The sequence below is a fragment of the Antechinus flavipes genome, chromosome 2 (assembly GCF_016432865.1).
Source record: "Antechinus flavipes isolate AdamAnt ecotype Samford, QLD, Australia chromosome 2, AdamAnt_v2, whole genome shotgun sequence".
Classification (NCBI taxonomy): Eukaryota; Metazoa; Chordata; class Mammalia; order Dasyuromorphia; family Dasyuridae; genus Antechinus; species Antechinus flavipes.
In genome coordinates, this window is record NC_067399.1 from 523,724,959 (window position 1) to 523,742,416 (window position 17,458).

The following is a 17,458-nucleotide window of genomic DNA, read 5'->3' on the forward strand; positions in this document are numbered from 1 at the left end:
TCAATTTGGTTCTTAGTTCTTGTTCTTGGCCTGCCTACAGGTTGTCTAGGAGACAAGACGACTACTCCCATCTCTTTGAGGACTTTCCTCTCCACCATGACAGGGCAGTGATCCAGGTGGGGACCAATTTCTCAGTCAATCCAAATAAAGTTCCTGTTGCCCTTGGGGTTTCCACGTCTTATTCATTTGTAGATTATAGATGTAGATTTGTTTGTTGTTGTTTGTTGTAGATGTAACTGGGCTAGGTGGGATAGGGTAATCTTTATACCTTTTCCCCACCTAAACTCCATTTTTCTTTGCTGACGCAATTAGGGTTAAGTGATTTGCCCAGGGTCACACAGCTAGGAAGTATTAAGTATCTGAGGCAGATTAGAATTCAGGTCCTCCTGACTTCAGGGCTGGAGCTCTATCCACTGAGCCATCTAGCTGCCCCTGGGTAAATTATTCTTGGTGATAAACCTGTGTATTTTCCCACCACAGGCAACTGATGGCAAGGTAGATAGAGCACCAGGTCTGGAGTTAGTAAGAACTGAGTCTTTTGTGACATCTGTTCCCTGTGATTATTCCCTGTTCCTGAATAAACTTTGTCCCCAGTGTCTGCAGACCTCTCTGCTCCCTAGGCTCACTTGGGCTAAAGAAATGACTCACTGTGTGGGAAATATTAACTCCAGGCATTCACTACATTTGTGAACACCCTTGTTCCACTCTGCATTCACTACCAGTCTCTCCTAATTCCCAGGCCCCCAGAGCTCTCTGGTCTCTGTCTTTTGCGGTGCTTAAACTAATTTTACCAAGCTCACCTCCCCGAGGTCTTCAGAGATCTCTGGCCACCATTTCACAGGAATGATGGTTTAGATACATGGTAGAGCACTCGGGAACAGCCATTTGCAAGCTCAAGGTCTTTTATTCACATGTTCACATCCTGCCCCAGCTGACCTGCTGACTCCCAAATAAACACCAGGACCTGCTTCCTTGTCCTACAACTGAAATAGGGTCTGTGAGGTCACACACAGCCAATCAGAGAAGCAGACGGCTCCCGTTAACGATGTGATCTCAGTGTGGCCAGAGTTCCCCCCAATAGTTGGTCCCTGTTTATTCACAGAAATCACTTCCAGGGATCTCAAGCTTGATTGCTTGTTTACTTCCTGGTTCACTGAATATGATCCGACCCATACAATTGTGATTTTTTTTTCCCTTAGATTTCTAAATTAAGATTTAGTCTGGTTTTCCATACCTTTGTGGCTTGTAAGAGCAGAGTTCATGTGTATCTCTTCCTGCTACTCTGCCGTCTTTGTGGGTCACCACACTTCTTTCTATATCAATGGGATCATGGTACCATTGAAGCATCATAATAATAACAGATACTTGGCATTAACTTATAGACCTTTATAAAAATAATTATAAATCTATTAGGATATAAATAAAAAGTAAGCTATTAAACCAAAACCTTTACACAGGGAGATGGCAAATATAGTAAAAAGGTCCTGATATTCCAAATTATTTAATAAATTTGATGCAATGTCAGTTGAAATACTAATGAGCTACTTTATGTACCTGGTTAAAATATTAACATTTATACAAACAAGCAAGAATATCAAGAGATATTCTGGGGGTGGGATAATGTAGTAAAAGGCTAATGAAAAGGTACTTACTTTGGCAAACATTCAAGCACCTTTATAAACCAGTAATTATCAAAACTGTAGTACTAGTTCCCCAAACCCCAGAAAAAGAGACCAATGTAATTGAAACTCTTGTGTCCTGATATGAAGACCCAGGTGCACTTAGAGGGCCTCTCATTTCTCTGTCTGGCTCATTGCCCACATCAGATTATCTTGGAACTTTAGTAAGTGGCCCTCCTCCAAGTTTAGTCCAATTACAATCACTCAGGCTAGAACATGAATAGTTTCATTTATAAATTAATAGAAACTGATAGAATTCAATTGAGCCTATAAAAAGTAATAATTCTCATCACTGAGTAACATTCTCTCTAAAGAACTTTACAACTTACAACATAAGTTCCCATCCCCAAGGGGGAAGATCAGGATTTGCTCCCCTAAACTGGTATTCCCCTCTATCTGCAAGGTAATGCTTGCTACTTAAAGCACTCACTTGTCATTTCTCAGCAGGTAGTTTTTGCTCCTATTCCTTCTTGGTCCCCTCTACAGTTTTCTTTCCTGAAGTTATCTATCCTCTGTAACCATCAACAGTAGTTGATCTGCATTTTGTTTTGTAAAACGCCAGTTCTTGTAGGTCTCCTTGGAAATCTCAACTTTCCTTTCTAAAGTCCTCCCCTCTTGTTCTGGAAGCTTTCTTTAGTCCCCAGGTGGTGGTTATTTTGCTGTTAAAGAGCTTGTGATCTGTTGAAATTCTTTTTGCCTCCTGTAGATGATGGATTCTACCTTTCCAGGGCACCATCTCTCTAACAATGCTCCATATGGAAACACACACACACTCAAATATACACAACATGAATTATATTTATAGTTCAAAGACATAACTCCTTGATTCTTTTGTAAAAATAAGTTCTATTGCTGACTTTTATTTTTATATCACAGTCATTTCTGGATATCCTTTTTCTTTGTAACAAAATAAAATAATTAAACAAAAATAAGATCTATATGTATTGGTGACCATCTCCTGGACAGTTATTAATTTTCAGTATTACTCTTACTTTTATTGAGACCTTATGTTTAAAAAAAACAAACAAACACAGTCTCTTTAGCCCTAGCCTTACCCTAGCTTTATAGGGACTAGAGTAACATGGTGCATATTACAAGCCACTCTCTGTCTCTATGTAGGCTCACAGTGACATTGTTTTTATTTTCTTTATCCTCCAGGATCTGGACAGTGCTTCTCCTCCACAAATCAATACTTCATACTGGGTTTTAGAAGCATACTACTCTGCACCCTAATTTCCCTGGGCTAGGTGGACCAGCTTATTCAAATTAGATTGTGTTCTCCAAATAGCTCAAAAGGGAGGTGAAATGTCACTGGCTCCTTCTGATATAGGCTCCCAGGCCACAAAAAGTGAGATTTACATAGTCCCTGGAATGTAATAGAATTGTGATCCATTAGCTGAATACAAACAAAAAGTTAGTGAGTATAGCCTTTGTGTCAAGGGCTTTCATGTGACACATAGGACTTGGGCACACTTTGAAAGGTTTCTCAGATCTCTGGCTCCTATTGCTTCTACTTAGAACACCAGGGAATTTAACTATATGATACCACATAGCATATACTATCACCAAACCCCTTTGTAAGCACATTTTATAAAGTTCAAAGAAAAAAAAGGGTTATTTAAAAATCAAAGAAAATAGAACTCATAGAAAATAGTGTAAGACTTCCCTGAAGATCTGTGTGACACTACTATTGACTTACAAGAAATAGTTTAAAAGTCATTTGGTGTTAAATTTTTGTTAATTTGCCAAAAAAATGTTAAATTTAAAGAAAATCTAAAATGTTGGTTTTTAAAAATATTAGTTTGTTATGTTAAATGTAAAAGTAAAATTGGGCTGGAGAAGATAAAGCTTATTGGGAAGAAGCCAAAAAGAGCCCCTGGAAGAGAAAGAGTTAACAAATATTCTCTGAGTCCATATCCTTGGCAACCAGTTGAAATACCACACCCAAGTAGTGTTTTCCTACCAGGTTTAAGCCTTGTTTAGATCTTAATTTTTTTATGAGTAATTTTTTGCACGTATTTTCATAAGAAGTTTAAAATAGTTGACATCATTCCCTGGCAGCAGCAACCGAGCCATAACAATCCTTGACTATGAAAAGTACTCTAGAGATTTCAGCCTCTCTCTCTAAAGTCAGGGTGAAATTGAAGCACACACAAAATAGAAGCATTTTTAAATTCCTGATTGTGTTAAAAAAAAAAAAAAGGTTTTAGGACAGAAAAGTAATTTCCATTGAGTAAAGAATTTTTTCTTTTATCTTTATTGGGTGTTAGGGTGTGTATCCATGTTTTGTTTTTTTCCAGTTGAATGTGAGCTCCTTGAGGACAGTTCACCTAGTGCCAATCGAACACATGTATCCAGACACATAGGCATTTCACATTTGTTGATTGATAATATATGTAGGATGCCTTGTAAATTGTAAAGTGCTGTGTAAATATCCAATGTTATCCACAATGAATTGTAATGAATTCCTGAGGAATGTAAGTAAATCCATCCTTGAGATTGGGAACTCCTTTATTTGTCTTTTAATCCCTGGTGATGCCTCATTTATTGGCTATGGGACCTTGAGCAAGTCACTTAACCCTGTGTGCTTCAGTTTCCTAATCTGTAAAATGAGCTAGAGAAGAAAATGACAAATCACTCCAGTATCTCTGCCAAGAAAACCCCAAGTAGAGTCACTAAGAAAAATGTATGCAAAATATTGTCCTAATTACTAGGGATTGTTGTTGTCACTGAGAATTGTTGTTCAGTTGCTTTTCAGTTGTTCTTGAATCTTCATGACCCCATTTGGGATTTTCTTGGCAGAGATATTAGAGTAATTTGCCATTTTCTTTTTCTGCTTATTTTACAGATGAGGAAACTGAGACACACAGGGTTAAGTGCTCGGGATCACACAGTAATTTTCAGAAGTCAAATTTGAACTCTAATCCTCTTGATTCCGGGTTTATTACTCTATCCACTTCACCAACTAGTTGCCCTAGCAAAATTCTTAATTAATGTTTATTGAATTTAATTGAAACCGGACTCTGTATAACCCCCTCTGTTTTATCATCTTGTGCTACCTACCTCAAAGTTGTGAGGGAAGCTCTTTATCGAGATTAAAATGGTATCTAAACATGTTATTATTTAAATTTCTAACCTACCTTTTAGGAAGTAGTGGCTTGGATCAAATTAGGGTTAAGAAGACACAGTTTAGAAACCTGCCTTACCACCTGTGTGACCCGAGGCTTAGATTATTTCTTAATGGGGGATGGGGGGGGTGTTTGGATTCCATATTCTCTAATTTCTAAACTAGTCCAGTTTTCTAAACTTCCGATCGCGGGCTAGCTGTGTGATCTCTGACAAGTCATTACTGGGCCTCAGTTTCCTCATCTATAAAATGGAGGGGGAAGGGCGCTGGGGACTCCATAGTCTCTACGATCCCTTCTACATCTAAACTTCTGATCGCAGGAACAGGTCACGCCTGCTTTTTAAGGGACTACAATTCCCATGACGCCGCGCAATAGAAAAGCACGTAAGCGCACGCGCTCACGGGACGGCGGGAGGGGGTTCGAGCCTTGGCGAGCAGCCGAGGTAGACTTGATATAGCTGCTGACGAGTGGCTCAGGCCGTGGGGTCCGAGCGGAGCATCTGGGACCGGAGACCCAGGAAGTGGGCGGCGGCGGAGTCTGGCAGCCCTCGTGGGCGTCAGGTAAGCCCCTCTCCAGGACTTTCCAGGAAGTCAGTCTGCCGGGAGAATGGGACCGGGTTGTTGAACCGGCCATTGTGGCTGAGGAGGGAGCGGCTTTAGCCTTCCCTCGCTTTGGTTCCCGGCTTTTTCCTCTTCTCGTGGGCTCCTCCGCCGCAGTCTGAGAGGAGTAGCCGGCTGGTTTTTAGGGGGCGCATCCGGCGGCCCCAAGAGGAAGTGGGGCGGGCTGGGCGTTGCCCGCGCGCCTCGGAGTGGTGCGCTGGAGAGCCCCGGGGGGCTGCGCGCAGGATGCCGCTGGTCTGAGCTTTAGCTGCGGCTGTGACTCGCTGAGGCAGCGCCCTAAGACCCTTCGGGGCTCGGGGCTCTGGCCGCGGGCTCTCTGCGCTCCTGCCCGAGGGTCCCGGCGCACCCCACCTCTGGCAATCTGGGCAAGGCTGGCCTTTCGGGAGGCTCTGCAAAGTTGGCCGGACAGTCAGCTCTTGTCGCGGAAGACTTTTCAGAGAAGTTTTGCGATTGCATTTTAAGTATCCTAGTGTGTGCCACTGAAAGGAAATTCCTTATTCCCAAATGACCCAAATGGACTTGCACGGTGCAGCCCCGTGTACAGGTATCTGGAGGGCAGGATTACGTCACGGGGCGTTTGCCGTAGCTAAGTTGGAATTCTTTTTTTTAAAACTAAATCCTGTTTTACAGGTAGCATATAAAACTGCAAGTTTGTTATTTTATTAAGTATAACTTTTCCAACTTAGCTTTAGTCATTTGATAATGAAATCTGCGGTAAAACGAATCCCCGAAGATCATAACTTCAACAGGAAAGAGGCTTGTTAATAGAAGATTGATGCAGAAACTTGACTGTCGGATAACGTGGTGACGATGGACCCCTTTCCCCTTTTGCTCCAATTAATATTTGGCTTGGAAAAAAATCGCTTTGGAGTCACTGTTAGTGATACTACCAGTTTACTTTTATAACTACACGAAGACATCGAATTTCCTTTGCAGTAGGCTGAAAGCCAAAGCACAAGGGAATGATAGAAAAGAGTCAAAGCGTAACAAAATCTCCTTTAGTTTGCTGTCTGGACTTGCTTAGCCACATTTTCTTCATTCCTTTAGAATGTAAGCTTCTTGAGGACACGAAATGCTTTTCATCTTTATCCTTATTTACTGAGTGCCTACTGTGCACTGTGTTAATCTCCTGAGTTACAAAGAAAGGCAAAACAAGCGAACAAAAGCAGTACGTTGTGTATAGTGTGCATTAATAAATTCATGTTGAATTGAATTGTAAAAGTGAGAGAGGACTGGCCTAAGGTCACTTACTATTTTTAAAACCTTTGATAATACTATTTTCCTTTTATAACAGATCACAATTATACTGGATATGTCCCAAAAGGCTTAGTGCAGTTTCAAGCCTTTAGTTTAAAAACTGCACTAAGACTTTTATATAGTATAATACTCTGGCTTTTACAAATTGCCTTCCACAGTATGATTCTGAGGTACATAGTGCTGTAAGAACTATTAACCACATTTCATAGATGGGAAAATTAAAACTCTGAAAGGTGAAATGATTGCTTACATTCACCAAGACTTAAGAGTTCCTACCTTCTGACTCCACATCCACTGCTTTTTCCTATCCCATGCTCCCTTTTCCTTCCCGATTTCCATTAGTCTTACATTATTGTTGCCTCTCTTATCTTCCCTTTTGTTTTTCTACTTATCCTGAAAGTAGCTTGTTTATGTATATTTGTATACATTAAATTGTGAGCTTCTTAAAGGCAGTGATTCTCATTTGCCTCTTTTTTTTGTATCCCTACGACTTAACACAGTTCTTGGCATGTAGTAGGTGTTTAATAAATGCTTGTTGACTAACTGGGTATAATGGAAAGAATGGTGCATTTAAAAATGCAAAAAAGTGACTTTAAATGTCACATTTAGAAACCCACCTTTATTTATTAGTTGTGTGCAATGAGCAAGACTTTTTCTCTAAGCCTGTTAACCCTATATAGAAAAATAATAACTATAGTAATTACTTCACAGGGTTTCCATGAATATCAACTGAGATATTATAACATTATCAATCTAATTAGGTAAATGTTAACCATGATATAACAAGCTAGGAAAGATGACACTGAAAGACAACAGGATTTGAAATGAAAGTGAGAGCATGGACAACAAAAGGATTCTTAGGTTCAGAAATGAGTGTTAGTTAAAAAATTATTTTGACAGAATTTTCCTTGTAATTTCTTGATTTATCTCTTTTCTCCAGTTCTGCTTAACCATTTTTCAATTCAGATCCTTACACCAAGAATATAAGGCAGAATGAAAGAGAAATATGAGAGCTGTTAGGAAGCTTTTTTGAGCCACTAGTGTTCCACTATACACAGCATGACAAACAACATATTAGGAAAACATTAAGAATTAAAATTTTCTTTTGATAAAAACTGGCATTTGTGTAGTGCTTTAGCATTTGAAAAACTCTGTACTTTTACTGTCACTCTCACTATGTGAGAGAGATACTATTGGTATTAATGTCCTCATTTTACAGATGAGGAAACTGAGATTACAGAAAGTAACTTATGAACAGCCAATGTTTAAAGCAAGTTTCAAATCAAGGTCCTCCTGACTCTAAGGCCAGAACTGTGCCCCAAAATAACATTTTATGAAATAATTTATCTGTAATCAATTTGCTTCCTTATAATAATGTAGAGGAATAGAAGAATTACAGACGAATCATTTATATTTATTATATCTGAAAACGTTTAGTATTCTGAAAATTCACTTTAAACAACAAAAAAATTAAGCCTCATTAAAAAGTACAGTTAGAGCCTTGTGTGTTAGTTGTAATCTAGACAATTATTATTTTTACTAGATTGTAAATTCTTTCTGAACCCCTATTCCATGCTAGAAATAGACCGAGGTTAATCCAAAAAAATTTTTTCCATTTAGATTTTTTCTAGAAAAGGAATGGCAAATAATTTGTATTTCAAAGGGCTTTTTAAAAATACTTGAAAAGATTTGAGGACTCTTATGAATGTAACCAAACATGATTCCAAGAGAATTGCTAATGAAGCATGCTACCAACCCATGACAAAAGGTAATTGACTTAAGGTGCATGATGCTGAGACTCATGTTTTCAGATCTGGCCATTATAGGGACTCTTTTTGCTTGGCTAAATACATATTGTTAGAAGTGTTTTTTATTTTTTTATTTTTTGATGGAGGGAGGAGGGGATTAGAGGGAGGAAGGAAAGATTAGGGATAAAGTTGTCAAAAAAAAAAAAAAAAAGAGGATTGTTAAAGCATTTTTAAAAATTCACCAAAAAAAAAAAGGAAAGCCAGAAGGAAACACAGACAAGCAAAGAACTTTGAAAGTCACGTGTTGATCTTCTATATATTTAAAGGGAAATAGTCTGCAGACTATTTCCTATACTTAAATATACTTAAAGTATATATACTTAAGTATATATAAAATCAATTGATAGTCATAGTTTTATAAATACAGTCCTCTTTCTCTTTGAGTTTGTAAATGAAAATGCTTGTTTGTTTGGTGTCTAGTTCAGAATAAATGTATGTGTTTGTGTGTTTTCATATATATAAATAAAGGACTTTTCTAAATGTTTAAATAGAGAAAGTTAAAATTTCAATAATGCAAGTTTTTAATTACAATATTTGCTGTCAGTAACTTGAATAGCAACATTCTCCTATACAATCATGCATGAACAGTACCTAAGGAGTTTCTTTTGATTCCTGATAATCAGTCAGGAATATTGGTAAGCCTTCCTCCATCTTGTCCCATCACAGAGTCCTATTTCAAGTGAATCTTTGAAGAAAGGATGGTAGTAGTAGGTGATGGTAGTATTTCAGATAGAGCCCCCCAAAGGAAGGACCCTCTCCATTCCTCAAATGTTTATTAGGGTTTTTCCAATACTATATTGTGATCCACACTTAATTCCCAGTCCTTTTTCTGGGTGCAGGTGACTCCATCACAAGACCTGGCTTGAATCATCTCAATGTTGAAAAGAGCCATGTCCATCAGAATTGATCTTCATATAATCTAGTTGCTGTGTACAATGTTCTCTTCCAAACTATTTCTTGTAACAGAGAAAAACAGTTGAGCAAAACCAGTCACTGTGCCTGACAACATATGCCATATTTTACATGTATATATGTGTATGTATATATATATATATATATATATATATATATATATATATATATATATATATATATATATATATATATATATATATATATATTTATAGAGGTAGGTCCGCCTACCTCTACTGAACTGAGGGAAGTATTTTTCATGATTACTTTTCAGAGATTGATTAATAATGATTTATATCCCTTTGGTATTGATAACATCTAGGTTGAAAGCTCTTTGAAGAAAGATCAACTAGGCTAGAGATGAGAAAAGATAATCAACGAGAAGTTCTTGAAAAGTAAGAGTAAAGTAGCTTTTAGATAGGGTCACCTTTTAATGAAAACTGCCAGAGAAGACAAGTTAAGAATATTAAAATAGCTTTTATGGCTCTGTTTGGGGATCCTTGAATAGCATAGACCTGACCATATCATCATCTGTACTTAGTGAGTTTCAGAGGCTCGTTGTTATCTCCATTTTCATATAAGATTCCTTTCTTTGCTATTTTCAAGCTCTTCATAATCTTACTCCTCTCTGCCTTTTCAGTCTTACACTTTACTTCCCTCTGCACTCTCAACTAATGTTTATGAAAATTCTTCCAGGGAAAAAAAGTTAGCAACATTTAGTTTTATAGTTTTTTAGGCAGTACAGGCCTACTTGCGGTATCTGGAACAGAATGCTCCTTCTCTAACTTTTGCATCAACCCTCATAAGTGAAATGCTTTGTTTATCTTATTTATTCTGGTTTACTTCAAAACTTCCTTCTGCAGTAGTCCTTTTCTGATCTGTCCAGATGCTAAGGACTTCCTCTTTCAGATTTACCTTCATATACTCTGATTATATCTTGTTTGTACCTACTTATTTTTTGCCTTTGTGTCCCCTTGGAGGAAAGGAAAGGGAAGGGAACAAATATCAAGCACCTGTTTATCTGGCACTATGTTAAATGCTTAATAAATATCATTTCATTTACCTTACAATTTTTTAATGTTGTTATTCCCATTTTATAATTGAGGAAATGGGCAAACAGAAGTTAAATATCTTAATAAGTATGAGACTATATTTGACTTTAGGTCCTCCTGAGTCCAAGACCTATTTTCTTTTTCTTTTTCTTTTTTTATTTTAATAGCCTTTTATTTACAGGTTATATGTATTGGTAACTTTACAGCATTGACAATTGCCAAACCTCTTGTTCCAATTTTTCCCCTCCTTCCCCCCACCCCTCCCCCAGATGGCAGGATGACCAGTAGATGTTAAATATATTAAAATATAAATTAGATACACAATAAGTATACATGACCAAACCGTTATTTTGCTGTACAAAAAGAATTAGACTCTGAAATACTGTACAATTAACCTGTGAAGGAACTCAGAAATGCAGGTGTGCAAAAATATAGGGATTGGGAATTCAATGTAATGGTTCTTAGTCATCTCCCAGAGTTCTTTTGCTGGGCATAGCTGGTTCAGTTCATTACTGCTCCATTGGAACTGATTTGGTTCATCTCATTGCTGAGGATGGCCAGGTCCATCAGAATTGGTCATCATATAGTATTGTTGTTGAAGTATATAATGATCTCCTCACCCTGCTCGCTTCACTCAGCATCAGTTCGTGTAAGTCTCTCCAGGCCTTTCTGAAATCCTACTGTTGGTCATTTCTTACCGAACAATAATATTCCATAATATTCATATACCACAATTTATTCAGCCATTCTTCAATTAATGGGCATCCACTCAGTTTCCAATTTCTGGCCACTACAAACAGGGCTGCCACAAACATTCTTGCACATACAGGTCCCTTTCCCTTCTTTAAAAATCTCTTTGGGGTATAAACCCAGTAGTAACACTGCTGGATCAAAGGGTATGCACAGTTTGATAACTTTTTGAGCATAGTTCCAAATTGCTCTCCAGAATGGCTGGATGTATTCACAGTTCCACTCACAATGTATCAGTGTCCCTGTTTTCCCACATCCCCTCCAACATTCCACATTATCTTTCCCTGTCATTCTAGCCAGTCTGACAGGTGACTAGTGGTATCTCAGAGTTGTCTTAATTGACATTTCTCTGATTAATAATGACTTGGAGCATCTTTTCATATGGCTAGAAATAGTTTCAATTTCTTCGTCTGAGAATTGCAAGACCTATTTTCTATAGCTATATTATCTAGCTGCACAGTTCCAAGGTGCATACATAAATGCTTAATAAATTCTTGTTAACTGTGGTTAACATTTTTATTGATGTTTTCATGATATGCATTTCTGAATATATTCTTCCTGTCCCCTTTCCAGCAAGTCATCTTGCTGGAACAGATTTAAATAAATAACAGATTTAAAAGAAGAAAAAAAATACAATGTAGCAACATCAACCAACACACCAACCATATCTGATAGCGTATATAATATCCCCTTCTGTAGTCCCCCACTTCTGCAAACGAGGTAGCTAAAATACTTGTGTTCTTATCCAAATGAAGGTTGGAGTCTGGGTTTTTTCCTATACATTTTGGCTCAGTTCTCCAGTTTGTCCTCTCGGTTCCAAGAGATTTGACCAAAAAACTTATTGCTTTTCTGCCACTACTATCAATTACCATTTCTATGGCTGAATGGTTACCTGAAAAATTCTCTTGGATTGTAAGTCCTTCCAGGAGAATGACAAATAATAAAAGATCCAAAGACAAAGTAATGGTCCCATTTATATAATTTTTTGAGGTTGACATAGGATTTTCTTTACAATGACCTTTGTCTGAATAGCCTGGGAAATTGATGCTAAGATTACTTGCTTAGAGCACACAACTAATAAATGTCTGAGCTAAAACTCAGACCCAGATCTGAGTTTTTTATCCTTCTCTATGCTAGTAGTGATTTTTCTCCATCTTGGATATGTTCACATAGAATTTGGATGACCATGATAGGTGCATTGTGAAACGACATTCCAGTTCAGTTTCCTTATGTTTAAGATGAGGACGGTAATAGCCCCTATCCTGGGGTTGTTGGTGAAGACAAAAATTCAAATCAATATTTCAAGGATTTATGATTTCATCTGTATGGAAAGTATAGAACCACCAAAAATTTGTGTTTTTTTTTAAAAGAGATATCTGAATGATTTGGGATGAAACTCAAGTCTTTCTGACTTCCAGTCTAGCATTCTATTCATATTCCAGCTTCAGAATAGATCTAAATTAGTGTCACCTAGGGTTTGCAGAAGGACCATTCCCCTCCCTTTATTTCCTTTCTTCCCATTACCTCTCGTTATGTTTACCCTTTAGATCCAATGCCAGAGTAAGCTGACACATGCTTTGGATTTATTTTCGTGTTATTATGCTAAAGTAATGAGAATGGCTTAAATACCCATGAATTTAAAGAATGAAGTATTATGTAATTCAAGATAAGGTTTCAATCATAACACTTAGGTGCTATAAACATTGTCCCAGGATTTTTGAATGCCATATCAAATGTGTATTATGATGCATAATTTAGTATTTTTTTGACTTAGGGTGAGGTGCGTGTCAATATACAATTGAAATGCCAGGCAATATATGATTTACAAAGTTGGGTATATAGCCATTGATGTATACAACCTAATTACAAAATAATTTGGTATTTGAGATTCTAATAGCCAGAGGAATCAGTTGAGGTGCTTGTAGGAAATCACACGGGTTTTAAAGGAAGTTAGGGATTCCAAGAGGTGATGGTAAAGAAGAAAACATTGAAGGCATTAGGAATGGTCTATGCAAAGGCATGGAGATGGGAGGTTGTTGTCTATGGGGAATGGGAAGTAGGCTCATTTGATTGGAATATAGCGTGTGTAAGGTGGAGTTTTATGATATTCAAGAAAAATAGGTTGGATTCAGATTGTGAAAGACTTTAAATGTCAAACACAAAATTTGTCTTTTATCTTAGAGGTAATTGGGAACCTCTATTGGAGTTTTTTTGAGCAGTGGAGTAATGTCATACATGTGGAACATCATTTTGGCAGCTATGTGGATGATAGAAAGGAGGAGAAATTTAAAGAATTGAAATTAATTAGGAGGCTATTACAGTAGTTTAGGTGAGAAGTAAAAATGGCTGAATTAGGATTGCGTTCATGTGAGTAAGAAGGTGGAGATAGATGTGAGACATGGAGGGTAAAAGGGAAGAAAGAATCAAAAGGATAATCTAGAGGCCATGAATCTTGATAAATGGAAGGATGCTGATTCCCTTAACAGAAATAAGGTTTTTAAGATTTATGTTTGAGGTAGAGAAAATAAGTTTTATTTTGAACAAGCTGAATTTGAGACAATTGGTACATCTGGAAGAAGTATTCAGCAGATATTTGGTGATGTAAGAATAGAACTTAGAAGAGAAATGAAGATATATGGATTTTGGTTTTGTCTTCATAGAGATAATTGAATCCATGACAATAATGGTATCACCAAGAAAAATATCATAGAAAGAGAGAAGAGACCAAGGACAGATTTTTAGGGTACTTCCACATACAGAGAAAAAGAAATGGATGGCAACGTAGCCAAAGAGACTGAGAAAGAATGGTTAGAAGTAGGAGAGCCGAGTATGAAAGGAGGGATGGGAAAGTATTCAGGAAGAAGGGCTAGGGTGGTCAGCTACACATAGGTCAGGAAGGACAAGGATTAAGCAAAAGCCATCAAATTTAGTAATTAAAAGAAAACTTTATAGAGAGCAGTTTATATTGAATTGTAGTATTGAAAGTCAGTTTTCAAGCAAATAAATGGTAAGTAATGAGGGGAACCTGTATAGATGGATTTTTTTTTTTCTTTTTTCATAGATGGCTTTTTTTTAGGATTCTGGTTGTAAAAGAGAAGGAAAGATATAGAATGATAGCTTTGGGGAATGGCAGGTTCTAGCGAAAGTGTTTTTTGTTGTTTGTTTTTAAAATAGAGATGTAGGTGTGTTAAAATAAAAAGAGTAGGAGCCAAAATTGAAACCTGGAACAGCATATATAAGCTGGCTTTCATGTAATCTTCATATCTTATCCCAGAGGTTCCCAACATTTTCTCAGCTTCTGAATTTCCAAAGATTTTGTCTCATTTTCCAATTTTTGTATTGTCTTTTCTTTAAACTCTGCCATCCCATTACTCCCTTTTATCTGAAATCATTTGGAAACAGCTCTGGTGAGAAGAGATGGAATTTCAAGAGTAAATATCAAGACAAACAACTATATGGTTATATAACTTTAAAAGTGCATAAAGTATTAAAACATCTTTTCAGTATCTTCAGTTTGCATCAGGATTTCTATGTCCACTTTCATTCTCTTTTCCTCTTGTCATCATAGTGTATATATACTCTTGTCTGGTTTTGACTTTTTTAAAATGAGCATTATTTAAATTAAGACTTTCTTTTTAACAGTATTTTAAAGGGGTAGGGAGGGAGCAATTCAGCAAAATTAACCAAAACATTGGCTTTATCTAATAGCATGTGCAGTCTATAGAGCATATCCCTAATAATGAAATTATTAGGTCCAAGAATATGAATATGTTTTAAATTGCATTGCATATTGAGAAAAATTCTGCAAGTTTGCAGTAACACCAGTAGAGAACAAGTGTACCTGTTTTGACAAAATCTTGCCATCACAGAATTTCATTACTTTTTATATTTGCCAGTTTGATGGATGTGAGGTGGTATTTTTGATTTTTCATCTCTTTGACTATTGGTGAAGTTGAGCTTTTTTCAAGTGGTTGTTAACATTGTGCATTTCTTTTTTTGAAAATTGTTTTCCACATCCTTTAATCATTGTGAATCAGTGTTACTAGTGTGGCTTTTTAATGGTTCCTTTTTTATTATAGATGTCCTATTTGCTAGTAAATTGTTTTCATTATAACTTGTACATTGGTATAAGGAATTGCTGGTAAGAGAATTTCAAGTATTTTGGTGACTGTTTTGTAGCGTATAGCCGTAAACAATTGGTGGTGCATTGAGTTATGGGTTCACATAGTTAATGTGTGTCAGAGGTTGAATTGAATTTAGGTCTTCCTGATACCTAGACTAGATTTCTTCACTATACGGTCATCTCATTAGCTGAAATACCTAAGTTAATTAATGTGTTTTATCTCTTCAGGCCTCATTTTCCTTATTTGTGAAATTACACAATTGGACTAGATAAAAAGTTTTTTTTCCCTGGGGTTCATGAATAGATTTCAGGGATTCTGTAAGCTTGGAACCTATGTGATTTTATTTTATACATTTAAAAACATTTTTCTGAGAAGGGTTCCAAAGGCCTCTCCAGATTGCCAAAGGGCAGGAAAACAGCGTTGAAGATGATAGTGTTTCATTGAACTATCCCGCGAGGCTGGAGGCACAGATTCCCAAAAGTCTAGGATTGGTTGGTTCAGCACTGACTACATTTATAGCACGTGGGGGGTCAGTCAGTCAACAAATATTGAGTGCTTACTGTGAACTAGGCACCATGCTTAATGCTGGGGAAGGAGGATACTAAAATGGAAAGTGGAGTTCCTTCCTTCAGACAGTCTGCAATCTGGTTGGGAAGAGAAAGATCATGGAATAGTTATAGGTTTTTCATATAAGTAGGCCTTGAGCTAAGTAATAATTTGGTTAGAAAAGCAAGAGTACTCTGGGTAAACAAGCAACATGATCACGGAAAAGAAGAATGAAATGAACATAGTGCATTTGTGAGAAGTTCAGCACAATTGAAGTAGGAAGTAGTGGGAAATAAAGTTTGCTAGGGTAAAATTGATCTGGATTATATAAGGCCTTGAAAAACCAATCAGCAACGAGATTAAATTTGATGTGATAGGGAATTATTAAACTTTTTTTTTTAGCATTATATGTTAAAAGCTCTATTTTCAAGATACGTCTAGCAGATATCTGTAGTATAAATTGAAAGCAAATGGAATTTAAGACTCTAGAAGGCATGCTTATTTTTTTTAATAACTTTTTATTGATAGAATGCCTGCCAGGGTAATTTTTTACAGCATTATCCCTTGCATTCACTTCTGTTCCGATTTTTCCCCTCCCTCCCTCCACCCCTTCCCCCAGATGGCAAGCAGTCCTTTACATGTTGAATGGGTTACAGTATATCCTAGATACAATATATGTGTGCAGAACCGAACAGTTTTCTTGTTGCACAGGGAGAATTGAATTCAGAAGGTAGAAATAACCCGGGAAGAAAAACAAAAAGGCAAGCAGTTTATATTCATTTCCCAGTGTTCTTTCTCTGGGTGTAGCTGCTTCTGTCCATCTTTGATCAATTAAAGCTCTCTTTATCGAAGAGATCCACTTCCATCAGAATACATCCTCAAAACAGTATCGTTGTTGAGGTATATAATGATCTCCTGTTTCTGCTCATTTCACTTAGCATCAGTTCATGTAAGTCTCACCAGTCCTCTCTATATTCATACTGCTGGTCATTCCTTACAGAACAATAATATTCCATAACATTCATATATCACAATTTACTCAACCATTCTCCAATTGATGGACATTCTTTTATTTTCCAGCTTCTAGCCACTACAAACAGGGCTGCCACAAACATTTTGGCACATACAGATCCCTTTCCCTTCTTTAAGATCTCTTTGGGGTATAAGCCCAGTAGAAACACTGCTAGATCAAAGGGTATGCACAGTTTGATAACTTTTTGAGCATAGTTCCAAATTGCTCTCCAGAATGGCTGGATGTGTTCACAATTCCACCAACAATGTATCAGTGTCCCTGTTTTCCCACATCCCCTCCAACATTCCCCATTATCTTTCCCTGTCATTCTAGCCAATCTGACAGGTGTGTAGTGGTATCTCAGAGTTGTCTTAATTTGCATTTCTCTGATTAATAATGATTTGGAGCATATTTTCATATGGCTATAAATAGTTTCAATTTCTTCGTCTGAGAATTGTCTGTTCATATCCTTTGACCATTTATCAATTGGAGAATGGTTTGATTTCTTATAGATTAGAGTCAATTCTCTATATATTTTGGAAATGAGGAGAAGGCATGCTTATATTGTTT

The 17,458-nt window shown here is 37.0% G+C and overlaps 1 protein-coding gene across 1 annotated transcript in view; it reads left to right on the plus strand.

Moving 5' to 3' along the window:
- The first annotated feature begins 5,216 nt into the window (after window positions 1–5,216).
- TMOD3 (tropomodulin 3) overlaps window positions 5,217–17,458 on the plus strand; it is an 82,027-nt gene continuing 69,785 nt past the window's right edge. The window contains exon 1 of the mRNA XM_051980662.1: window positions 5,217–5,367. The gene's annotated coding sequence lies outside the window, so the exon portion shown is untranslated. The remainder of the gene's footprint in view (window positions 5,368–17,458) is intronic.